This window comes from Somniosus microcephalus, chromosome 19 (genome assembly GCF_052327205.1).
Source record: "Somniosus microcephalus isolate GS21.2 chromosome 19, FLI_Smic_1.0, whole genome shotgun sequence".
Classification (NCBI taxonomy): Eukaryota; Metazoa; Chordata; class Chondrichthyes; order Squaliformes; family Somniosidae; genus Somniosus; species Somniosus microcephalus.
The window spans coordinates 23,144,031-23,168,791 of NC_141005.1; the positions used below are offsets into that span (position 1 = coordinate 23,144,031).

Sequence of the window (24,761 nt, forward strand, 5' to 3'; positions counted from 1 at the left end):
TCTTTGTCGGCTGGCACGGACAAGATGGGCCGAATGGCCTCCTTCTGTGCTGTAAATTTCTATGATTCTGCCTGATCATGTGACATCTGCCCACACGACTTCTACAAATGTTATTACATTGTAGCCAGGATTGTTTAGTTTCCAATTCCGCCCATTTTGAAGCCAGGTCTCCGTTATGGCTACTATTGCATAACCCCATGTGGCAACTTGCACCTGCAACTCGTCAATCTTATTTGTAACACTCCTCGCATTAACACACATGCATTTCAACAGCATGCTAGTTGGCTTTGCTTTTTTCCTGAATTTAACTGCTGCTCTTTCTACATTCTTCTTTGTTCTGTTGCTGTTTGTCCCTCCGAGTTTTCTATGCACCTTGTCTCTCCTCTCTGCTGCTGTGTCCTGGTGGCCCTCCGCCAGTGTGTATATTTTGGCTATCTTATTTTCTTCTTCTGCTTATTTCGGCCCTGTGTCTGGAGCCCCTTGCATTTGTGTAGCAGCAGGAGAATGTGCAGCGAAGAAATGGTCAAAGGAAAGCGAGAGAGAGAGAGAGAGCAGCAAAAAGGATGTTGATTGATTAAGAGCAGTGTGTGCGCGTGTGTGTGCAAAACGTTGAGCAGCCTGTGGCGGCAGCAAAAGCCTACTGCACCCGGTATTCCCAGGCGGTCTCCCATCCAAGTACTAACCAGGCCTGACTCTGCTTAGCTTCCGAGATCAGACGAGATCGGGCGCATTCAGACTAGTATGGCCATAGGCATATGCTAGCTGGCTTTCTCTTTACTTAAAGCTGTCGCCCATTTTTTTCTCTTCTACGCATTCATACAAGTATTCAACACTCAATTTACATTTACAAATTTTACTCCTCCCGCAACCCCCCACCCCCCCTCCACCTCTTCTTGCTGCTCTGCCTCCCACACAAACAAACTACAAGCCCAACCCTTCATTGCCTTCTATTCAAATATTACATCAAATAAACATGCTCAAACACCAAGTCTTAAGGGCTGTAGCATCTTTCAAACTGGACAAATACCCAGGCCCGCATCAAATCTATCCCACACTCTTAAGAGAAGTAAGACACCAAATAGCACAGGCTCTCACCATCATTTTACAATCCTCTCTGGCTACAGGTGTGGTGCCCGACCACTGGAGGACTGCTAACGTGCTACCGTTCTTTCAAAAGGGAGAGAGGGATAGACCGCATAATTACAGGCCAGTCAGCCTAACCTCGGTGGTGGGAAAATTATTGGAAAAAGTTCTGAGGGACAGGAGAAATCTTCATTTAGAAAGACACGGATTAATCAGGGACAGTCAGCATGGATTTCTTAACGGAAGGTCGTGTCTGACTAACGCAATTCAATTTTTCGAGGAGGTAACAAGGAGGGTCGATGAGGGTAGTGCCTTTGATGTAGTCTATATGGATTTTAGCAAGGCTTTTGATAAGGTCCCGCATGCCAGATTGGTCACGAAAGTAAAAGCCCATGGGATCCAAGGCAAAGTGGCAAGTTGGATCCAAAATTGGCTCAGAGGCAGGAAACAAAGGGTAATGGTCGAAGGGTGTTTTTGTGACCGGAAGGCTGTTTCCAGTGGGGTTCCGCAGGGCTCAGAGAATCACAGAAACCCCACAGTGCAGATAGAGGCCATTTCGGCCCATCGAGCCTGCACCGACTCAGTACTGGGCCCTTTGCTTTTTCTGGTATATATCAATGATTTGGATTTGAATGTAGGAAGTATGATTAAGAAGTTTGCAGATGATACAAAAATTGGCCGTGTGGTTAATAATGAAACAGAATGCTGTAGACTGCAGGAAGATATCAATGGACTCGTCTAGTGGGCAGAACAGTGGCAAATGGAATTCAGTTGGAATACACAATAAATGGTAGGACACTGAGAAATGCAGAGGATCAGCGGGACCTTGGAGTGCATGTCCACAGATCCCTGAAGGTAGCAGGACAGGTAGATAAAGTGGTTAAGCAGGCATACGGGATACTTGCCTTTATTAGCCGAGGCGTAGAATATAAGAGCGGGGAGGTTATGCTTCAACTGTATAAAACACTAGTTAGGCCGCAGCTAGAGTGCCGCGTGCAGTTCTGGTCACCACATTACAAGAAGGATGCGATTGCACTAGAGAAGGTGCAGAGGAGATTTCCGAGGATGTTGCCTGGGCTGGGGAATTTTAGTTATGAGGAAAGATTGGATAGGCTGGGGTTGTTTTCTTTGGAACACAGGAGGCTGAGGCGAGACCTAATTGAGGTGTGTAAAATTATGAGGGGCCGAGATAGAGTGGATAGGAAGGACCTATTTCCCTTAGCAGAAGGGTCAATAATAGATTTCAAGTAATTGGTAGGAGGTTTACAGGGAATTTGAGGAGACATTTTTTCACCCAGTGAATGGTGGGGGTCTGGAATGCACTGCCTGAAAGGGTGGTAGAGGCAGAAACCCTCATCACGTTTAAAAAGTACTTGGATATGCACTTGAACTGCCGTAACCTACAAGGCTACGGACCAAGTGCTGTAAAGTGGGATTTGGGTGGATTGCTCTTTGTCGGCTGGCACGGACAAGATGGGCCGAATGGCCTCCTTCTGTGCTGTAAATTTCTATGATTCTGCCTGATCATGTGACATCTGCCCACACGACTTCTACAAATGTTATTACATTGTAGCCAGGATTGTTTAGTTTCCAATTCCGCCCATTTTGAAGCCAGGTCTCCGTTATAGCTACTATTGCATAACCCCATGTGGCAACTTGCGCCTGCAACTCGTCAATCTTATTTGTAACGCTCCTCGCATTAACACACATGCATTTCAACAGCATGCTAGTTGGCTTTGCTTTTTTCCTGAATTTAACTGCTGCTCTTTCTACATTCTTCTTTGTTCTGTTGCTGTTTGTCCCTCCGAGTTTTCTATGCACCTTGTCTCTCCTCTCTGCTGCTGTGTCCTGGTGGCACTCCGCCAGTGTGTGTATTTTGGCTATCTTATTTTCTTCTTCTGCTTATTTCGGCCCTGTGTCTGGAGCCCCTTGCATTTGTGTAGCAGCAGGAGAATGTGCAGCGAAGAAATGGTCAAAGGAAAGCGAGAGAGAGAGACAGAGAGAGAGAGAGAGAGAGAGAGAGCAGCAAAAAGGATGTTGATTGATTAAGAGCAGTGTGTGCGCGTGTGTGTGCAAAACGTTGAGCAGCCTGTGGCGGCAGCAAAAGCCTACTGCACCCGGTATTCCCAGGCGGTCTCCCATCCAAGTACTAACCAGGCCTGACTCTGCTTAGCTTCCGAGATCAGACGAGATCGGGCGCATTCAGACTAGTACGGCCGTAGGCATATGCTAGCTGGCTTTCTCTTTACTTAAAGCTGTCGCCCATTTTTTTCTCTTCTACGCATTCATACAAGTATTCAACACTCAATTTACATTTACAAATTTTACTCCTCCCGCAACCCCCCACCCCCCCTCCACCTCTTCTTGCTGCTCTGCCTCCCACACAAACAAACTACAAGCCCAACCCTTCATTGCCTTCTATTCAAATATTACATCAAATAAACATGCTCAAACACCAAGTCTTAAGGGCTGTAGTATCTTTCAAACTGGACAAATACCCAGGCCCGCATCAAATCTATCCCACACTCTTAAGAGAAGTAAGACACCAAATAGCACAGGCTCTCACCATCATTTTACAATCCTCTCTGGCTACAGGTGTGGTGCCCGACCACTGGAGGACTGCTAACGTGCTACCGTTCTTTCAAAAGGGAGAGAGGGATAGACCGCATAATTACAGGCCAGTCAGCCTAACCTCGGTGGTGGGAAAATTATTGGAAAAAGTTCTGAGGGACAGGAGAAATCTTCATTTAGAAAGACACGGATTAATCAGGGACAGTCAGCATGGATTTCTTAACGGAAGGTCGTGTCTGACTAACGCAATTCAATTTTTCGAGGAGGTAACAAGGAGGGTCGATGAGGGTAGTGCCTTTGATGTAGTCTATATGGATTTTAGCAAGGCTTTTGATAAGGTCCCGCATGCCAGATTGGTCACGAAAGTAAAAGCCCATGGGATCCAAGGCAAAGTGGCAAGTTGGATCCAAAATTGGCTCAGAGGCAGGAAACAAAGGGTAATGGTCGAAGGGTGTTTTTGTGACCGGAAGGCTGTTTCCAGTGGGGTTCCGCAGGGCTCAGAGAATCACAGAAACCCCACAGTGCAGATAGAGGCCATTTCGGCCCATCGAGCCTGCACCGACTCAGTACTGGGCCCTTTGCTTTTTCTGGTATATATCAATGATTTGGATTTGAATGTAGGAAGTATGATTAAGAAGTTTGCAGATGATACAAAAATTGGCCGTGTGGTTAATAATGAAACAGAATGCTGTAGACTGCAGGAAGATATCAATGGACTCGTCTAGTGGGCAGAACAGTGGCAAATGGAATTCAGTTGGAATACACAATAAATGGTAGGACACTGAGAAATGCAGAGGATCAGCGGGACCTTGGAGTGCATGTCCACAGATCCCTGAAGGTAGCAGGACAGGTAGATAAAGTGGTTAAGCAGGCATACGGGATACTTGCCTTTATTAGCCGAGGCGTAGAATATAAGAGCGGGGAGGTTATGCTTCAACTGTATAAAACACTAGTTAGGCCGCAGCTAGAGTGCCGCGTGCAGTTCTGGTCACCACATTACAAGAAGGATGCGATTGCACTAGAGAAGGTGCAGAGGAGATTTCCGAGGATGTTGCCTGGGCTGGGGAATTTTAGTTATGAGGAAAGATTGGATAGGCTGGGGTTGTTTTCTTTGGAACACAGGAGGCTGAGGCGAGACCTAATTGAGGTGTGTAAAATTATGAGGGGCCGAGATAGAGTGGATAGGAAGGACCTATTTCCCTTAGCAGAAGGGTCAATAATAGATTTCAAGTAATTGGTAGGAGGTTTACAGGGAATTTGAGGAGACATTTTTTCACCCAGTGAATGGTGGGGGTCTGGAATGCACTGCCTGAAAGGGTGGTAGAGGCAGAAACCCTCATCACGTTTAAAAAGTACTTGGATATGCACTTGAACTGCCGTAACCTACAAGGCTACGGACCAAGTGCTGTAAAGTGGGATTTGGGTGGATTGCTCTTTGTCGGCTGGCACGGACAAGATGGGCCGAATGGCCTCCTTCTGTGCTGTAAATTTCTATGATTCTGCCTGATCATGTGACATCTGCCCACACGACTTCTACAAATGTTATTACATTGTAGCCAGGATTGTTTAGTTTCCAATTCCGCCCATTTTGAAGCCAGGTCTCCGTTATAGCTACTATTGCATAACCCCATGTGGCAACTTGCGCCTGCAACTCGTCAATCTTATTTGTAACGCTCCTCGCATTAACACACATGCATTTCAACAGCATGCTAGTTGGCTTTGCTTTTTTCCTGAATTTAACTGCTGCTCTTTCTACATTCTTCTTTGTTCTGTTGCTGTTTGTCCCTCCGAGTTTTCTATGCACCTTGTCTCTCCTCTCTGCTGCTGTGTCCTGGTGGCCCTCCGCCAGTGTGTGTATTTTGGCTATCTTATTTTCTTCTTCTGCTTATTTCGGCCCTGTGTCTGGAGCCCCTTGCATTTGTGTAGCAGCAGGAGAATGTGCAGCGAAGAAATGGTCAAAGGAAAGCGAGAGAGAGAGACAGAGAGAGAGAGAGAGAGAGAGAGAGCAGCAAAAAGGATGTTGATTGATTAAGAGCAGTGTGTGCGCGTGTGTGTGCAAAACGTTGAGCAGCCTGTGGCGGCAGCAAAAGCCTACTGCACCCGGTATTCCCAGGCGGTCTCCCATCCAAGTACTAACCAGGCCTGACTCTGCTTAGCTTCACGAGATCAGACGAGATCGGGCGCATTCAGACTAGTATGGCCGTAGGCATATGCTAGCTGGCTTTCTCTTTACTTAAAGCTGTCGCCCATTTTTTTCTCTTCTACGCATTCATACAAGTATTCAACACTCAATTTACATTTACAAATTTTACTCCTCCCGCAACCCCCCACCCCCCCTCCACCTCTTCTTGCTGCTCTGCCTCCCACACAAACAAACTACAAGCCCAACCCTTCATTGCCTTCTATTCAAATATTACATCAAATAAACATGCTCAAACACCAAGTCTTAAGGGCTGTAGTATCTTTCAAACTGGACAAATACCCAGGCCCGCATCAAATCTATCCCACACTCTTAAGAGAAGTAAGACACCAAATAGCACAGGCTCTCACCATCATTTTACAATCCTCTCTGGCTACAGGTGTGGTGCCCGACCACTGGAGGACTGCTAACGTGCTACCGTTCTTTCAAAAGGGAGAGAGGGATAGACCGCATAATTACAGGCCAGTCAGCCTAACCTCGGTGGTGGGAAAATTATTGGAAAAAGTTCTGAGGGACAGGAGAAATCTTCATTTAGAAAGACACGGATTAATCAGGGACAGTCAGCATGGATTTCTTAACGGAAGGTCGTGTCTGACTAACGCAATTCAATTTTTCGAGGAGGTAACAAGGAGGGTCGATGAGGGTAGTGCCTTTGATGTAGTCTATATGGATTTTAGCAAGGCTTTTGATAAGGTCCCGCATGCCAGATTGGTCACGAAAGTAAAAGCCCATGGGATCCAAGGCAAAGTGCCAAGTTGGATCCAAAATTGGCTCAGAGGCAGGAAACAAAGGGTAATGGTCGAAGGGTGTTTTTGTGACCGGAAGGCTGTTTCCAGTGGGGTTCCGCAGGGCTCAGAGAATCACAGAAACCCCACAGTGCAGATAGAGGCCATTTCGGCCCATCGAGCCTGCACCGACTCAGTACTGGGCCCTTTGCTTTTTCTGGTATATATCAATGATTTGGATTTGAATGTAGGAAGTATGATTAAGAAGTTTGCAGATGATACAAAAATTGGCCGTGTGGTTAATAATGAAACAGAATGCTGTAGACTGCAGGAAGATATCAATGGACTCGTCTAGTGGGCAGAACAGTGGCAAATGGAATTCAGTTGGAATACACAATAAATGGTAGGACACTGAGAAATGCAGAGGATCAGCGGGACCTTGGAGTGCATGTCCACAGATCCCTGAAGGTAGCAGGACAGGTAGATAAAGTGGTTAAGCAGGCATACGGGATACTTGCCTTTATTAGCCGAGGCGTAGAATATAAGAGCGGGGAGGTTATGCTTCAACTGTATAAAACACTAGTTAGGCCGCAGCTAGAGTGCCGCGTGCAGTTCTGGTCACCACATTACAAGAAGGATGCGATTGCACTAGAGAAGGTGCAGAGGAGATTTCCGAGGATGTTGCCTGGGCTGGGGAATTTTAGTTATGAGGAAAGATTGGATAGGCTGGGGTTGTTTTCTTTGGAACACAGGAGGCTGAGGCGAGACCTAATTGAGGTGTGTAAAATTATGAGGGGCCGAGATAGAGTGGATAGGAAGGACCTATTTCCCTTAGCAGAAGGGTCAATAATAGATTTCAAGTAATTGGTAGGAGGTTTACAGGGAATTTGAGGAGACATTTTTTCACCCAGTGAATGGTGGGGGTCTGGAATGCACTGCCTGAAAGGGTGGTAGAGGCAGAAACCCTCATCACGTTTAAAAAGTACTTGGATATGCACTTGAACTGCCGTAACCTACAAGGCTACGGACCAAGTGCTGTAAAGTGGGATTTGGGTGGATTGCTCTTTGTCGGCTGGCACGGACAAGATGGGCCGAATGGCCTCCTTCTGTGCTGTAAATTTCTATGATTCTGCCTGATCATGTGACATCTGCCCACACGACTTCTACAAATGTTATTACATTGTAGCCAGGATTGTTTAGTTTCCAATTCCGCCCATTTTGAAGCCAGGTCTCCGTTATAGCTACTATTGCATAACCCCATGTGGCAACTTGCGCCTGCAACTCGTCAATCTTATTTGTAACGCTCCTCGCATTAACACACATGCATTTCAACAGCATGCTAGTTGGCTTTGCTTTTTTCCTGAATTTAACTGCTGCTCTTTCTACATTCTTCTTTGTTCTGTTGCTGTTTGTCCCTCCGAGTTTTCTATGCACCTTGTCTCTCCTCTCTGCTGCTGTGTCCTGGTGGCCCTCCGCCAGTGTGTGTATTTTGGCTATCTTATTTTCTTCTTCTGCTTATTTCGGCCCTGTGTCTGGAGCCCCTTGCATTTGTGTAGCAGCAGGAGAATGTGCAGCGAAGAAATGGTCAAAGGAAAGCGAGAGAGAGAGACAGAGAGAGAGAGAGAGAGAGAGAGAGCAGCAAAAAGGATGTTGATTGATTAAGAGCAGTGTGTGCGCGTGTGTGTGCAAAACGTTGAGCAGCCTGTGGCGGCAGCAAAAGCCTACTGCACCCGGTATTCCCAGGCGGTCTCCCATCCAAGTACTAACCAGGCCTGACTCTGCTTAGCTTCACGAGATCAGACGAGATCGGGCGCATTCAGACTAGTATGGCCGTAGGCATATGCTAGCTGGCTTTCTCTTTACTTAAAGCTGTCGCCCATTTTTTTCTCTTCTACGCATTCATACAAGTATTCAACACTCAATTTACATTTACAAATTTTACTCCTCCCGCAACCCCCCACCCCCCCTCCACCTCTTCTTGCTGCTCTGCCTCCCACACAAACAAACTACAAGCCCAACCCTTCATTGCCTTCTATTCAAATATTACATCAAATAAACATGCTCAAACACCAAGTCTTAAGGGCTGTAGTATCTTTCAAACTGGACAAATACCCAGGCCCGCATCAAATCTATCCCACACTCTTAAGAGAAGTAAGACACCAAATAGCACAGGCTCTCACCATCATTTTACAATCCTCTCTGGCTACAGGTGTGGTGCCCGACCACTGGAGGACTGCTAACGTGCTACCGTTCTTTCAAAAGGGAGAGAGGGATAGACCGCATAATTACAGGCCAGTCAGCCTAACCTCGGTGGTGGGAAAATTATTGGAAAAAGTTCTGAGGGACAGGAGAAATCTTCATTTAGAAAGACACGGATTAATCAGGGACAGTCAGCATGGATTTCTTAACGGAAGGTCGTGTCTGACTAACGCAATTCAATTTTTCGAGGAGGTAACAAGGAGGGTCGATGAGGGTAGTGCCTTTGATGTAGTCTATATGGATTTTAGCAAGGCTTTTGATAAGGTCCCGCATGCCAGATTGGTCACGAAAGTAAAAGCCCATGGGATCCAAGGCAAAGTGGCAAGTTGGATCCAAAATTGGCTCAGAGGCAGGAAACAAAGGGTAATGGTCGAAGGGTGTTTTTGTGACCGGAAGGCTGTTTCCAGTGGGGTTCCGCAGGGCTCAGAGAATCACAGAAACCCCACAGTGCAGATAGAGGCCATTTCGGCCCATCGAGCCTGCACCGACTCAGTACTGGGCCCTTTGCTTTTTCTGGTATATATCAATGATTTGGATTTGAATGTAGGAAGTATGATTAAGAAGTTTGCAGATGATACAAAAATTGGCCGTGTGGTTAATAATGAAACAGAATGCTGTAGACTGCAGGAAGATATCAATGGACTCGTCTAGTGGGCAGAACAGTGGCAAATGGAATTCAGTTGGAATACACAATAAATGGTAGGACACTGAGAAATGCAGAGGATCAGCGGGACCTTGGAGTGCATGTCCACAGATCCCTGAAGGTAGCAGGACAGGTAGATAAAGTGGTTAAGCAGGCATACGGGATACTTGCCTTTATTAGCCGAGGCGTAGAATATAAGAGCGGGGAGGTTATGCTTCAACTGTATAAAACACTAGTTAGGCCGCAGCTAGAGTGCCGCGTGCAGTTCTGGTCACCACATTACAAGAAGGATGCGATTGCACTAGAGAAGGTGCAGAGGAGATTTCCGAGGATGTTGCCTGGGCTGGGGAATTTTAGTTATGAGGAAAGATTGGATAGGCTGGGGTTGTTTTCTTTGGAACACAGGAGGCTGAGGCGAGACCTAATTGAGGTGTGTAAAATTATGAGGGGCCGAGATAGAGTGGATAGGAAGGACCTATTTCCCTTAGCAGAAGGGTCAATAATAGATTTCAAGTAATTGGTAGGAGGTTTACAGGGAATTTGAGGAGACATTTTTTCACCCAGTGAATGGTGGGGGTCTGGAATGCACTGCCTGAAAGGGTGGTAGAGGCAGAAACCCTCATCACGTTTAAAAAGTACTTGGATATGCACTTGAACTGCCGTAACCTACAAGGCTACGGACCAAGTGCTGTAAAGTGGGATTTGGGTGGATTGCTCTTTGTCGGCTGGCACGGACAAGATGGGCCAAATGGCCTCCTTCTGTGCTGTAAATTTCTATGATTCTGCCTGATCATGTGACATCTGCCCACACGACTTCTACAAATGTTATTACATTGTAGCCAGGATTGTTTAGTTTCCAATTCCGCCCATTTTGAAGCCAGGTCTCCGTTATAGCTACTATTGCATAACCCCATGTGGCAACTTGCGCCTGCAACTCGTCAATCTTATTTGTAACGCTCCTCGCATTAACACACATGCATTTCAACAGCATGCTAGTTGGCTTTGCTTTTTTCCTGAATTTAACTGCTGCTCTTTCTACATTCTTCTTTGTTCTGTTGCTGTTTGTCCCTCCGAGTTTTCTATGCACCTTGTCTCTCCTCTCTGCTGCTGTGTCCTGGTGGCCCTCCGCCAGTGTGTGTATTTTGGCTATCTTATTTTCTTCTTCTGCTTATTTCGGCCCTGTGTCTGGAGCCCCTTGCATTTGTGTAGCAGCAGGAGAATGTGCAGCGAAGAAATGGTCAAAGGAAAGCGAGAGAGAGAGACAGAGAGAGAGAGAGAGAGAGAGAGAGCAGCAAAAAGGATGTTGATTGATTAAGAGCAGTGTGTGCGCGTGTGTGTGCAAAACGTTGAGCAGCCTGTGGCGGCAGCAAAAGCCTACTGCACCCGGTATTCCCAGGCGGTCTCCCATCCAAGTACTAACCAGGCCTGACTCTGCTTAGCTTCCGAGATCAGACGAGATCGGGCGCATTCAGACTAGTATGGCCGTAGGCATATGCTAGCTGGCTTTCTCTTTACTTAAAGCTGTCGCCCATTTTTTTCTCTTCTACGCATTCATACAAGTATTCAACACTCAATTTACATTTACAAATTTTACTCCTCCCGCAACCCCCCACCCCCCCTCCACCTCTTCTTGCTGCTCTGCCTCCCACACAAACAAACTACAAGCCCAACCCTTCATTGCCTTCTATTCAAATATTACATCAAATAAACATGCTCAAACACCAAGTCTTAAGGGCTGTAGTATCTTTCAAACTGGACAAATACCCAGGCCCGCATCAAATCTATCCCACACTCTTAAGAGAAGTAAGACACCAAATAGCACAGGCTCTCACCATCATTTTACAATCCTCTCTGGCTACAGGTGTGGTGCCCGACCACTGGAGGACTGCTAACGTGCTACCGTTCTTTCAAAAGGGAGAGAGGGATAGACCGCATAATTACAGGCCAGTCAGCCTAACCTCGGTGGTGGGAAAATTATTGGAAAAAGTTCTGAGGGACAGGAGAAATCTTCATTTAGAAAGACACGGATTAATCAGGGACAGTCAGCATGGATTTCTTAACGGAAGGTCGTGTCTGACTAACGCAATTCAATTTTTCGAGGAGGTAACAAGGAGGGTCGATGAGGGTAGTGCCTTTGATGTAGTCTATATGGATTTTAGCAAGGCTTTTGATAAGGTCCCGCATGCCAGATTGGTCACGAAAGTAAAAGCCCATGGGATCCAAGGCAAAGTGGCAAGTTGGATCCAAAATTGGCTCAGAGGCAGGAAACAAAGGGTAATGGTCGAAGGGTGTTTTTGTGACCGGAAGGCTGTTTCCAGTGGGGTTCCGCAGGGCTCAGAGAATCACAGAAACCCCACAGTGCAGATAGAGGCCATTTCGGCCCATCGAGCCTGCACCGACTCAGTACTGGGCCCTTTGCTTTTTCTGGTATATATCAATGATTTGGATTTGAATGTAGGAAGTATGATTAAGAAGTTTGCAGATGATACAAAAATTGGCCGTGTGGTTAATAATGAAACAGAATGCTGTAGACTGCAGGAAGATATCAATGGACTCGTCTAGTGGGCAGAACAGTGGCAAATGGAATTCAGTTGGAATACACAATAAATGGTAGGACACTGAGAAATGCAGAGGATCAGCGGGACCTTGGAGTGCATGTCCACAGATCCCTGAAGGTAGCAGGACAGGTAGATAAAGTGGTTAAGCAGGCATACGGGATACTTGCCTTTATTAGCCGAGGCGTAGAATATAAGAGCGGGGAGGTTATGCTTCAACTGTATAAAACACTAGTTAGGCCGCAGCTAGAGTGCCGCGTGCAGTTCTGGTCACCACATTACAAGAAGGATGCGATTGCACTAGAGAAGGTGCAGAGGAGATTTCCGAGGATGTTGCCTGGGCTGGGGAATTTTAGTTATGAGGAAAGATTGGATAGGCTGGGGTTGTTTTCTTTGGAACACAGGAGGCTGAGGCGAGACCTAATTGAGGTGTGTAAAATTATGAGGGGCCGAGATAGAGTGGATAGGAAGGACCTATTTCCCTTAGCAGAAGGGTCAATAATAGATTTCAAGTAATTGGTAGGAGGTTTACAGGGAATTTGAGGAGACATTTTTTCACCCAGTGAATGGTGGGGGTCTGGAATGCACTGCCTGAAAGGGTGGTAGAGGCAGAAACCCTCATCACGTTTAAAAAGTACTTGGATATGCACTTGAACTGCCGTAACCTACAAGGCTACGGACCAAGTGCTGTAAAGTGGGATTTGGGTGGATTGCTCTTTGTCGGCTGGCACGGACAAGATGGGCCGAATGGCCTCCTTCTGTGCTGTAAATTTCTATGATTCTGCCTGATCATGTGACATCTGCCCACACGACTTCTACAAATGTTATTACATTGTAGCCAGGATTGTTTAGTTTCCAATTCCGCCCATTTTGAAGCCAGGTCTCCGTTATAGCTACTATTGCATAACCCCATGTGGCAACTTGCGCCTGCAACTCGTCAATCTTATTTGTAACGCTCCTCGCATTAACACACATGCATTTCAACAGCATGCTAGTTGCCTTTGCTTTTTTCCTGAATTTAACTGCTGCTCTTTCTACATTCTTCTTTGTTCTGTTGCTGTTTGTCCCTCCGAGTTTTCTATGCACCTTGTCTCTCCTCTCTGCTGCTGTGTCCTGGTGGCCCTCCGCCAGTGTGTGTATTTTGGCTATCTTATTTTCTTCTTCTGCTTATTTCGGCCCTGTGTCTGGAGCCCCTTGCATTTGTGTAGCAGCAGGAGAATGTGCAGCGAAGAAATGGTCAAAGGAAAGCGAGAGAGAGAGAGAGAGAGAGAGAGAGAGAGAGAGAGAGAGAGAGAGCAGCAAAAAGGATGTTGATTGATTAAGAGCAGTGTGTGCGCGTGTGTGTGCAAAACATTGAGCAGCCTGTGGCGGCAGCAAAAGCCTACTGCACCCGGTATTCCCAGGCGGTCTCCCATTCAAGTACTAACCAGGCCTGACTCTGCTTAGCTTCCGAGATCAGACGAGATCGGGCGCATTCAGACTAGTATGGCCATAGGCATATGCTAGCTGGCTTTCTCTTTACTTAAAGCTGTCGCCCATTTTTTTCTCTTCTACGCATTCATACAAGTATTCAACACTCAATTTACATTTACAAATTTTACTCCTCCCGCAACCCCCCACCCCCCCTCCACCTCTTCTTGCTGCTCTGCCTCCCACACAAACAAACTACAAGCCCAACCCTTCATTGCCTTCTATTCAAATATTACATCAAATAAACATGCTCAAACACCAAGTCTTAAGGGCTGTAGTATCTTTCAAACTGGACAAATACCCAGGCCCGCATCAAATCTATCCCACACTCTTAAGAGAAGTAAGACACCAAATAGCACAGGCTCTCACCATCATTTTACAATCCTCTCTGGCTACAGGTGTGGTGCCCGACCACTGGAGGACTGCTAACGTGCTACCGTTCTTTCAAAAGGGAGAGAGGGATAGACCGCATAATTACAGGCCAGTCAGCCTAACCTCGGTGGTGGGAAAATTATTGGAAAAAGTTCTGAGGGACAGGAGAAATCTTCATTTAGAAAGACACGGATTAATCAGGGACAGTCAGCATGGATTTCTTAACGGAAGGTCGTGTCTGACTAACGCAATTCAATTTTTCGAGGAGGTAACAAGGAGGGTCGATGAGGGTAGTGCCTTTGATGTAGTCTATATGGATTTTAGCAAGGCTTTTGATAAGGTCCCGCATGCCAGATTGGTCACGAAAGTAAAAGCCCATGGGATCCAAGGCAAAGTGGCAAGTTGGATCCAAAATTGGCTCAGAGGCAGGAAACAAAGGGTAATGGTCGAAGGGTGTTTTTGTGACCGGAAGGCTGTTTCCAGTGGGGTTCCGCAGGGCTCACAGAATCACAGAAACCCCACAGTGCAGATAGAGGCCATTTCGGCCCATCGAGCCTGCACCGACTCAGTACTGGGCCCTTTGCTTTTTCTGGTATATATCAATGATTTGGATTTGAATGTAGGAAGTATGATTAAGAAGTTTGCAGATGATACAAAAATTGGCCGTGTGGTTAATAATGAAACAGAATGCTGTAGACTGCAGGAAGATATCAATGGACTCGTCTAGTGGGCAGAACAGTGGCAAATGGAATTCAGTTGGAATACACAATAAATGGTAGAACACTGAGAAATGCAGAGGATCAGCGGGACCTTGGAGTGCATGTCCACAGATCCCTGAAGGTAGCAGGACAGGTAGATAAAGTGGTTAAGCAGGCATACGGGATACTTGCCTTTATTAGCCGAGGCGTAGAATATAAGAGCGGGGAGGTTATGCTTCAACTGTATAAAACACTAGTTAGGCCGCAGCTAGAGTGCCGCGTGCAGTTCTGGTCACCACATTACAAGAAGGATGCGATTGCACTAGAGAAGGTGCAGAGGAGATTTCCGAGGATGTTGCCTGGGCTGGGGAATTTTAGTTATGAGGAAAGATTGGATAGGCTGGGGTTGTTTTCTTTGGAACACAGGAGGCTGAGGCGAGACCTAATTGAGGTGTGTAAAATTATGAGGGGCCGAGATAGAGTGGATAGGAAGGACCTATTTCCCTTAGCAGAAGGGTCAATAAAAGATTTCAAGTAATTGGTAGGAGGTTTACAGGGAATTTGAGGAGACATTTTTTCACCCAGTGAATGGTGGGGGTCTGGAATGCACTGCCTGAAAGGGTGGTAGAGGCAGAAACCCTCATCACGTTTAAAAAGTACTTGGATATGCACTTGAACTGCCGTAACCTACAAGGCTACGGACCAAGTGCTGTAAAGTGGGATTTGGGTGGATTGCTCTTTGTCGGCTGGCACGGACAAGATGGGCCGAATGGCCTCCTTCTGTGCTGTAAATTTCTATGATTCTGCCTGATCATGTGACATCTGCCCACACGACTTCTACAAATGTTATTACATTGTAGCCAGGATTGTTTAGTTTCCAATTCCGCCCATTTTGAAGCCAGGTCTCCGTTATAGCTACTATTGCATAACCCCATGTGGCAACTTGCGCCTGCAACTCGTCAATCTTATTTGTAACGCTCCTCGCATTAACACACATGCATTTCAACAGCATGCTAGTTGGCTTTGCTTTTTTCCTGAATTTAACTGCTGCTCTTTCTACATTCTTCTTTGTTCTGTTGCTGTTTGTCCCTCCGAGTTTTCTATGCACCTTGTCTCTCCTCTCTGCTGCTGTGTCCTGGTGGCCCTCCGCCAGTGTGTGTATTTTGGCTATCTTATTTTCTTCTTCTGCTTATTTTGGCCCTGTGTCTGGAGCCCCTTGCATTTGTGTAGCAGCAGGAGAATGTGCAGCGAAGAAATGGTCAAAGGAAAGCAAGAGAGAGAGAGAGAGAGAGCAGCAAAAAGGATGTTGATTGATTAAGAGCAGTGTGTGCGCGTGTGTGCAAAACGTTGAGCAGCCTGTGGCGGCAGCAAAAGCCTACTGCACCCGGTATTCCCAGGCGGTCTCCCATCCAAGTACTAACCAGGCCTGACTCTGCTTAGCTTCCGAGATCAGATGAGATCGGGCGCATTCAGACTAGTATGGCCGTAGGCATATGCTAGCTGGCTTTCTCTTTACTTAAAGCTGTCGCCCATTTTTTTCTCTTCTACGCATTCATACAAGTATTCAACACTCAATTTACATTTACAAATTTTACTCCTCCCGCAACCCCCCACCCCCCCTCCACCTCTTCTTGCTGCTCTGCCTCCCACACAAACAAACTACAAGCCCAACCCTTCATTGCCTTCTATTCAAATATTACATCAAATAAACATGCTCAAACACCAAGTCTTAAGGGCTGTAGCATCTTTCAAACTGGACAAATACCCAGGCCCGCATCAAATCTATCCCACACTCTTAAGAGAAGTAAGACACCAAATAGCACAGGCTCTCACCATCATTTTACAATCCTCTCTGGCTACAGGTGTGGTGCCCGACCACTGGAGGACTGCTAACGTGCTACCGTTCTTTCAAAAGGGAGAGAGGGATAGACCGCATAATTACAGGCCAGTCAGCCTAACCTCGGTGGTGGGAAAATTATTGGAAAAAGTTCTGAGGGACAGGAGAAATCTTCATTTAGAAAGACACGGATTAATCAGGGACAGTCAGCATGGATTTCTTAACGGAAGGTCGTGTCTGACTAACGCAATTCAATTTTTCGAGGAGGTAACAAGGAGGGTCGATGAGGGTAGTGCCTTTGATGTAGTCTATATGGATTTTAGCAAGGCTTTTGATAAGGTCCCGCATGCCAGATTGGTCACGAAAGTAAAAGCCCATGGGATCCAAGGCAAAGTGGCAAGTTGGATCCAAAATTGGCTCAGAGGCAGGAAACAAAGGGTAATGGTCGAAGGGTGTTTTTGTGACCGGAAGGCTGTTTCCAGTGGGGTTCCGCAGGGCTCACAGAATCACAGAAACCCCACAGTGCAGATAGAGGCCATTTCGGCCCATCGAGCCTGCACCGACTCAGTACTGGGCCCTTTGCTTTTTCTGGTATATATCAATGATTTGGATTTGAATGTAGGAAGTATGATTAAGAAGTTTGCAGATGATACAAAAATTGGCCGTGTGGTTAATAATGAAACAGAATGCTGTAGACTGCAGGAAGATATCAATGGACTCGTCTAGTGGGCAGAACAGTGGCAAATGGAATTCAGTTGGAATACACAATAAATGGTAGGACACTGAGAAATGCAGAGGATCAGCGGGACCTTGGAGTGCATGTCCACAGATCCCTGAAGGTAGCAGGACAGGTAGATAAAGTGGTTAAGCAGGCATACGGGATACTTGCCTTTATTAGCCGAGGCGTAGAATATAAGAGCGGGGAGGTTATGCTTCAACTGTATAAAACACTAGTTAGGCCGCAGCTAGAGTGCCGCGTGCAGTTCTGGTCACCACATTACAAGAAGGATGCGATTGCACGAGAGAAGGTGCAGAGGAGATTTCCGAGGATGTTGCCTGGGCTGGGGAATTTTAGTTATGAGGAAAGATTGGATAGGCTGGGGTTGTTTTCTTTGGAACACAGGAGGCTGAGGCGAGACCTAATTGAGGTGTGTAAAATTATGAGGGGCCGAGATAGAGTGGATAGGAAGGACCTATTTCCCTTAGCAGAAGGGTCAATAATAGATTTCAAGTAATTGGTAGGAGGTTTACAGGGAATTTGAGGAGACATTTTTTCACCCAGTGAATGGTGGGGGTCTGGAATGCACTGCCTGAAAGGGTGGTAGAGGCAGAAACCCTCATCACGTTTAAAAAGTACTTGGATATGCACTTGAACTGCCGTAACCTACAAGGCTACGGACCAAGTGCTGTAAAGTGGGATTTGGGTGGATTGCTCTTTGTCGGCTGGCACGGACAAGATGGGCCGAATGGCCTCCTTCTGTGCTGTAAATTTCTATGATTCTGCCTGATCATGTGACATCTGCCCACACGACTTCTACAAATGTTATTACATTGTAGCCAGGATTGTTTAGTTTCCAATTCCGCCCATTTTGAAGCCAGGTCTCCGTTATGGCTACTATTGCATAACCCCATGTGGCAACTTGCGCCTGCAACTCGTCAATCTTATTTGTAACACTCCTCGCATTAACACACATGCATTTCAACAGCATGCTAGTTGGCTTTGCTTTTTTCCTGAATTTAACTGCTGCTCTTTCTACATTCTTCTTTGTTCTGTTGCTGTTTGTCCCTCCGAGTTTTCTATGCACCTTGTCTCTCCTCTCTGCTGCTGTGTCCTGGTGGCCCTCCGCCAGTGTGTGTATTTTGGCTATCTTATTTTCTTCTTCTGCTTATTTCGGCCCTGTGTCTGGAGCCCCTTGCATTTGTGTAGCAGCAGGAGAATGTGCAGCGAAGAAATGGTCAAAGGAAAGCGAGAGAGAGAGACAGAGAGAGAGAGAGCAGCAAAAAGGATGTTGATTGATTAAGAGCAGTGTGTGCGCGTGTGTGTGCAAAACGTTGAGCAGCCTGTGGCGGCAGCAAAAGCCTACTGCACCCGGTATTCCCAGGCGGTCTCCCATCCAAGTACTAACCAGGCCTGACTCTGCTTAGCTTCCGAGATCAGACGAGATCGGGCACATTCAGACTAGTATGGCCGTAGGCATATGCTAGCTGGCTTTCTCTTTACTTAAAGCTGTCGCCCATTTTTTTCTCTTCTACGCATTCATACAAGTATTCAACACTCAATTTACATTTACAAATTTTACTCCTCCCGCAACCCCCCACCCCCCCTCCACCTCTTCTTGCTGCTCTGCCTCCCACACAAACAAACTACAAGCCCAACCCTTCATTGCCTTCTATTCAAATATTACATCAAATAAACATGCTCAAACACCAAGTCTTAAGGGCTGTAGCATCTTTCAAACTGGACAAATACCCAGGCCCGCATCAAATCTATCCCACACTCTTAAGAGAAGTAAGACACCAAATAGCACAGGCTCTCACCATCATTTTACAATCCTCTCTGGCTACAGGTGTGGTGCCCGACCACTGGAGGACTGCTAACGTGCTACCGTTCTTTCAAAAGGGAGAGAGGGATAGACCGCATAATTACAGGCCAGTCAGCCTAACCTCGGTGGTGGGAAAATTATTGGAAAAAGTTCTGAGGGACAGGAGAAATCTTCATTTAGAAAGACACGGATTAATCAGGGACAGTCAGCATGGATTTCTTAACGGAAGGTCGTGTCTGACTAACGCAATTCAATTTTTCGAGGAGGTAACAAGGAGGGTCGATGAGGGTAGTGCCTTTGATGTAGTCTATATGGATTTTAGCAAGGCTTTTGATAAGGTCCCGCATGCCAGATTGGTCACGAAAGTAAAAGCCCATGGGATCCAAGGCAAAGTGGCAAGTTGGATCCAAAATTGGCTCAGAGGCAGGAAACAAAGGGTAATGGTCGAAGGGTGTTTTTGTGACCGGAAGGCTGTTTCCAGTGGGGTTCCGCAGGGCTCAGAGAATCACAGAAACCCCACAGTGCAGATAGAGGCCATTTCGGCCCATCGAGCCTGCACCGACTCAGTACTGGGCCCTTTGCTTTTTCTGGTATATATCAATGATTTGGATTTGAATGTAGGAAGTATGATTAAGAAGTTTGCAGATGATACAAAAATTGGCCGTGTGGTTAATAATGAAACAGAATGCTGTAGACTGCAGGAAGATATCAATGGACTCGTCTAGTGGGCAGAACAGTGGCAAATGGAATTCAGTTGGAATACACAATAAATGGTAGGACACTGAGAAATGCAGAGGATCAGCGGGACCTTGGAGTGCATGTCCACAGATCCCTGAAGGTAGCAGGACAGGTAGATAAAGTGGTTAAGCAGGCATACGGGATACTTGCCTTTATTAGCCGAGGCGTAGAATATAAGAGCGGGGAGGTTATGCTTCAACTGTATAAAACACTAGTTAGGCCGCAGCTAGAGTGCCGCGTGCAGTTCTGGTCACCACATTACAAGAAGGATGCGATTGCACTAGAGAAGGTGCAGAGGAGATTTCCGAGGATGTTGCCTGGGCTGGGGAATTTTAGTTATGAGGAAAGATTGGATAGGCTGGGGTTGTTTTCTTTGGAACACAGGAGGCTGAGGCGAGACCTAATTGAGGTGTGTAAAATTATGAGGGGCCGAGATAGAGTGGATAGGAAGGACCTATTTCCCTTAGCAGAAGGGTCAATAATAGATTTCAAGTAATTGGTAGGAGGTTTACAGGGAATTTGAGGAGACATTTTTTCACCCAGTGAATGGTGGGGGTCTGGAATGCACTGCCTGAAAGGGTGGTAGAGGCAGAAACCCTCATCACGTTTAAAAAGTACTTGGATATGCACTTGAACTGCCGTAACCTACAAGGCTACGGACCAAGTGCTGTAAAGTGGGATTTGGGTGGATTGCTCTTTGTCGGCTGGCACGGACAAGATGGGCCGAATGGCCTCCTTCTGTGCTGTAAATTTCTATGATTCTGCCTGATCATGTGACATCTGCCCACACGACTTCTACAAATGTTATTACATTGTAGCCAGGATTGTTTAGTTTCCAATTCCGCCCATTTTGAAGCCAGGTCTCCGTTATAGCTACTATTGCATAACCCCATGTGGCAACTTGCGCCTGCAACTCGTCAATCTTATTTGTAACGCTCCTCGCATTAACACACATGCATTTCAACAGCATGCTAGTTGGCTTTGCTTTTTTCCTGAATTTAACTGCTGCTCTTTCGACATTCTTCTTTGTTCTGTTGCTGTTTGTCCCTCCGAGTTTTCTATGCACCTTGTCTCTCCTCTCTGCTGCTGTGTCCTGGTGGCCCTCCGCCAGTGTGTGTATTTTGGCTATCTTATTTTCTTCTTCTGCTTATTTCGGCCCTGTGTCTGGAGCCCCTTGCATTTGTGTAGCAGCAGGAGAATGTGCAGCGAAGAAATGGTCAAAGGAAAGCGAGAGAGAGAGACAGAGAGAGAGAGAGAGAGAGAGCAGCAAAAAGGATGTTGATTGATTAAGAGCAGTGTGTGCGCGTGTGTGTGCAAAACGTTGAGCAGCCTGTGGCGGCAGCAAAAGCCTACTGCACCTGGTATTCCCAGGCGGTCTCCCATCCAAGTACTAACCAGGCCTGACTCTGCTTAGCTTCCGAGATCAGACGAGATCGGGCACATTCAGACTAGTATGGCCGTAGGCATATGCTAGCTGGCTTTCTCTTTACTTAAAGCTGTCGCCCATTTTTTTCTCTTCTACGCATTCATACAAGTATTCAACACTCAATTTACATTTACAAATTTTACTCCTCCCGCAACCCCCCACCCCCCCTCCACCTCTTCTTGCTGCTCTGCCTCCCACACAAACAAACTACAAGCCCAACCCTTCATTGCCTTCTATTCAAATATTACATCAAATAAACATGCTCAAACACCAAGTCTTAAGGGCTGTAGCATCTTTCAAACTGGACAAATACCCAGGCCCGCATCAAATCTATCCCACACTCTTAAGAGAAGTAAGACACCAAATAGCACAGGCTCTCACCATCATTTTACAATCCTCTCTGGCTACAGGTGTGGTGCCCGACCACTGGAGGACTGCTAACGTGCTACCGTTCTTTCAAAAGGGAGAGAGGGATAGACCGCATAATTACAGGCCAGTCAGCCTAACCTCGGTGGTGGGAAAATTATTGGAAAAAGTTCTGAGGGACAGGAGAAATCTTCATTTAGAAAGACACGGATTAATCAGGGACAGTCAGCATGGATTTCTTAACGGAAGGTCGTGTCTGACTAACGCAATTCAATTTTTCGAGGAGGTAACAAGGAGGGTCGATGAGGGTAGTGCCTTTGATGTAGTCTATATGGATTTTAGCAAGGCTTTTGATAAGGTCCCGCATGCCAGATTGGTCACGAAAGTAAAAGCCCATGGGATCCAAGGCAAAGTGGCAAGTTGGATCCAAAATTGGCTCAGAGGCAGGAAACAAAGGGTAATGGTCGAAGGGTGTTTTTGTGACCGGAAGGCTGTTTCCAGTGGGGTTCCGCAGGGCTCACAGAATCACAGAAACCCCACAGTGCAGATAGAGGCCATTTCGGCCCATCGAGCCTGCACCGACTCAGTACTGGGCCCTTTGCTTTTTCTGGTATATATCAATGATTTGGATTTGAATGTAGGAAGTATGATTAAGAAGTTTGCAGATGATACAAAAATTGGCCGTGTGGTTAATAATGAAACAGAATGCTGTAGACTGCAGGAAGATATCAATGGACTCGTCTAGTGGGCAGAACAGTGGCAAATGGAATTCAGTTGGAATACACAATAAATGGTAGGACACTGAGAAATGCAGAGGATCAGCGGGACCTTGGAGTGCATGTCCACAGATCCCTGAAGGTAGCAGGACAGGTAGATAAAGTGGTTAAGCAGGCATACGGGATACTTGCCTTTATTAGCCGAGGCGTAGAATATAAGAGCGGGGAGGTTATGCTTCAACTGTATAAAACACTAGTTAGGCCGCAGCTAGAGTGCCGCGTGCAGTTCTGGTCACCACATTACAAGAAGGATGCGATTGCACTAGAGAAGGTGCAGAGGAGATTTCCGAGGATGTTGCCTGGGCTGGGGAATTTTAGCTATGAGGAAAGATTGGATAGGCTGGGGTTGTTTTCTTTGGAATACAGGAGGCTGAGGCGAGACCTAATTGAGGTGTGTAAAATTATGAGGGGCCGAGATAGAGTGGATAGGAAGGACCTATTTCCCTTAGCAGAAGGGTCAATAATAGATTTCAAGTAATTGGTAGGAGGTTTACAGGGAATTTGAGGAGACATTTTTTCACCCAGTGAATGGTGGGGGTCTGGAATGCACTGCCTGAAAGGGTGGTAGAGGCAGAAACCCTCATCACGTTTAAAAAGTACTTGGATATGCACTTGAACTGCCGTAACCTACAAGGCTACGGACCAAGTGCTGTAAAGTGGGATTTGGGTGGATTGCTCTTTGTCGGCTGGCACGGACAAGATGGGCCGAATGGCCTCCTTCTGTGCTGTAAATTTCTATGATTCTGCCTGATCATGTGACATCTGCCCACACGACTTCTACAAATGTTATTACATTGTAGCCAGGATTGTTTAGTTTCCAATTCCGCCCATTTTGAAGCCAGGTCTCCGTTATGGCTACTATTGCCTAACCCCATGTGGCAACTTGCGCCTGCAACTCGTCAATCTTATTTGTAACACTCCTCGCATTAACACACATGCATTTCAACAGCATGCTAGTTGGCTTTGCTTTTTTCCTGAATTTAACTGCTGCTCTTTCTACATTCTTCTTTGTTCTGTTGCTGTTTGTCCCTCCGAGTTTTCTATGCACCTTGTCTCTCCTCTCTGCTGCTGTGTCCTGGTGGCCCTCCGCCAGTGTGTGTATTTTGGCTATCTTATTTTCTTCTTCTGCTTATTTCGGCCCTGTGTCTGGAGCCCCTTGCATTTGTGTAGCAGCAGGAGAATGTGCAGCGAAGAAATGGTCAAAGGAAAGCGAGAGAGAGAGACAGAGAGAGAGAGAGCAGCAAAAAGGATGTTGATTGATTAAGAGCAGTGTGTGCGCGTGTGTGTGCAAAACGTTGAGCAGCCTGTGGCGGCAGCAAAAGCCTACTGCACCTGGTATTCCCAGGCAGTCTCCCATCCAAGTACTAACCAGGCCTGACGCTGTTTAGTTTCCGAGATCAGACGAGATCGGGCGCATTCAGACTAGTATGGCCGTAGGCATATGCTAGCTGGCTTTCTCTTTACTTAAAGCTGTCGCCCATTTTTTTCTCTTCTACGCATTCATACAAGTATTCAACACTCAATTTACATTTACAAATTTTACTCCTCCCGCAACCCCCCACCCCCCCTCCACCTCTTCTTGCTGCTCTGCCTCCCACACAAACAAACTACAAGCCCAACCCTTCATTGCCTTCTATTCAAATATTACATCAAATAAACATGCTCAAACACCAAGTCTTAAGGGCTGTAGCATCTTTCAAACTGGACAAATACCCAGGCCCGCATCAAATCTATCCCACACTCTTAAGAGAAGTAAGACACCAAATAGCACAGGCTCTCACCATCATTTTACAATCCTCTCTGGCTACAGGTGTGGTGCCCGACCACTGGAGGACTGCTAACGTGCTACCGCTCTTTCAAAAGGGAGAGAGGGATAGACCGCATAATTACAGGACAGTCAGCCTAACCTCGGTGGTGGGAAAATTATTGGAAAAAGTTCTGAGGGACAGGAGAAATCTTCATTTAGAAAGACACGGATTAATCAGGGACAGTCAGCATGGATTTCTTAACGGAAGGTCGTGTCTGACTAACGCAATTCAATTTTTCGAGGAGGTAACAAGGAGGGTCGATGAGGGTAGTGCCTTTGATGTAGTCTATATGGATTTTAGCAAGGCTTTTGATAAGGTCCCGCATGCCAGATTGGTCACGAAAGTAAAAGCCCATGGGATCCAAGGCAAAGTGGCAAGTTGGATCCAAAATTGGCTCAGAGGCAGGAAACAAAGGGTAATGGTCGAAGGGTGTTTTTGTGACCGGAAGGCTGTTTCCAGTGGGGTTCCGCAGGGCTCACAGAATCACAGAAACCCCACAGTGCAGATAGAGGCCATTTCGGCCCATCGAGCCTGCACCGACTCAGTACTGGGCCCTTTGCTTTTTCTGGTATATATCAATGATTTGGATTTGAATGTAGGAAGTATGATTAAGAAGTTTGCAGATGATACAAAAATTGGCCGTGTGGTTAATAATGAAACAGAATGCTGTAGACTGCAGGAAGATATCAAT

The 24,761-nt window shown here is 46.5% G+C and overlaps 7 non-coding genes and 3 pseudogenes across 7 annotated transcripts; all 10 read right to left on the reverse strand.

Moving 5' to 3' along the window:
• Window positions 1-634: 634 nt before the first annotated feature.
• On the reverse strand, window positions 635-753 carry LOC147103835 (5S ribosomal RNA). Its single transcript, XR_015072622.1, has one exon. It is a non-coding gene; the product is annotated as a 5S ribosomal RNA (ribosomal RNA).
• Window positions 754-3,188: 2,435 nt separating this feature from the next.
• LOC147103836 (5S ribosomal RNA) lies at window positions 3,189-3,307 on the reverse strand. The gene has a single exon (XR_015072829.1). It is a non-coding gene; the product is annotated as a 5S ribosomal RNA (ribosomal RNA).
• Window positions 3,308-5,742: 2,435 nt separating this feature from the next.
• On the reverse strand, window positions 5,743-5,862 carry LOC147103837 (5S ribosomal RNA; annotated as a pseudogene).
• A 2,435-nt stretch (window positions 5,863-8,297) lies between these two features.
• LOC147103838 (5S ribosomal RNA) lies at window positions 8,298-8,417 on the reverse strand (annotated as a pseudogene).
• A 2,435-nt stretch (window positions 8,418-10,852) lies between these two features.
• On the reverse strand, window positions 10,853-10,971 carry LOC147103839 (5S ribosomal RNA). Its single transcript, XR_015072560.1, has one exon. It is a non-coding gene; the product is annotated as a 5S ribosomal RNA (ribosomal RNA).
• A 2,443-nt stretch (window positions 10,972-13,414) lies between these two features.
• Window positions 13,415-13,533, reverse strand: LOC147103840 (5S ribosomal RNA). Its single transcript, XR_015072768.1, has one exon. It is a non-coding gene; the product is annotated as a 5S ribosomal RNA (ribosomal RNA).
• Window positions 13,534-15,948: 2,415 nt separating this feature from the next.
• LOC147103841 (5S ribosomal RNA) lies at window positions 15,949-16,067 on the reverse strand. The gene has a single exon (XR_015072460.1). It is a non-coding gene; the product is annotated as a 5S ribosomal RNA (ribosomal RNA).
• Window positions 16,068-18,490: 2,423 nt separating this feature from the next.
• On the reverse strand, window positions 18,491-18,609 carry LOC147103842 (5S ribosomal RNA). Its single transcript, XR_015072753.1, has one exon. It is a non-coding gene; the product is annotated as a 5S ribosomal RNA (ribosomal RNA).
• Window positions 18,610-21,040: 2,431 nt separating this feature from the next.
• Window positions 21,041-21,159, reverse strand: LOC147103843 (5S ribosomal RNA). The gene has a single exon (XR_015072605.1). It is a non-coding gene; the product is annotated as a 5S ribosomal RNA (ribosomal RNA).
• A 2,423-nt stretch (window positions 21,160-23,582) lies between these two features.
• LOC147103844 (5S ribosomal RNA) lies at window positions 23,583-23,701 on the reverse strand (annotated as a pseudogene).
• Between the last annotated feature and the right edge of the window lie 1,060 nt (window positions 23,702-24,761).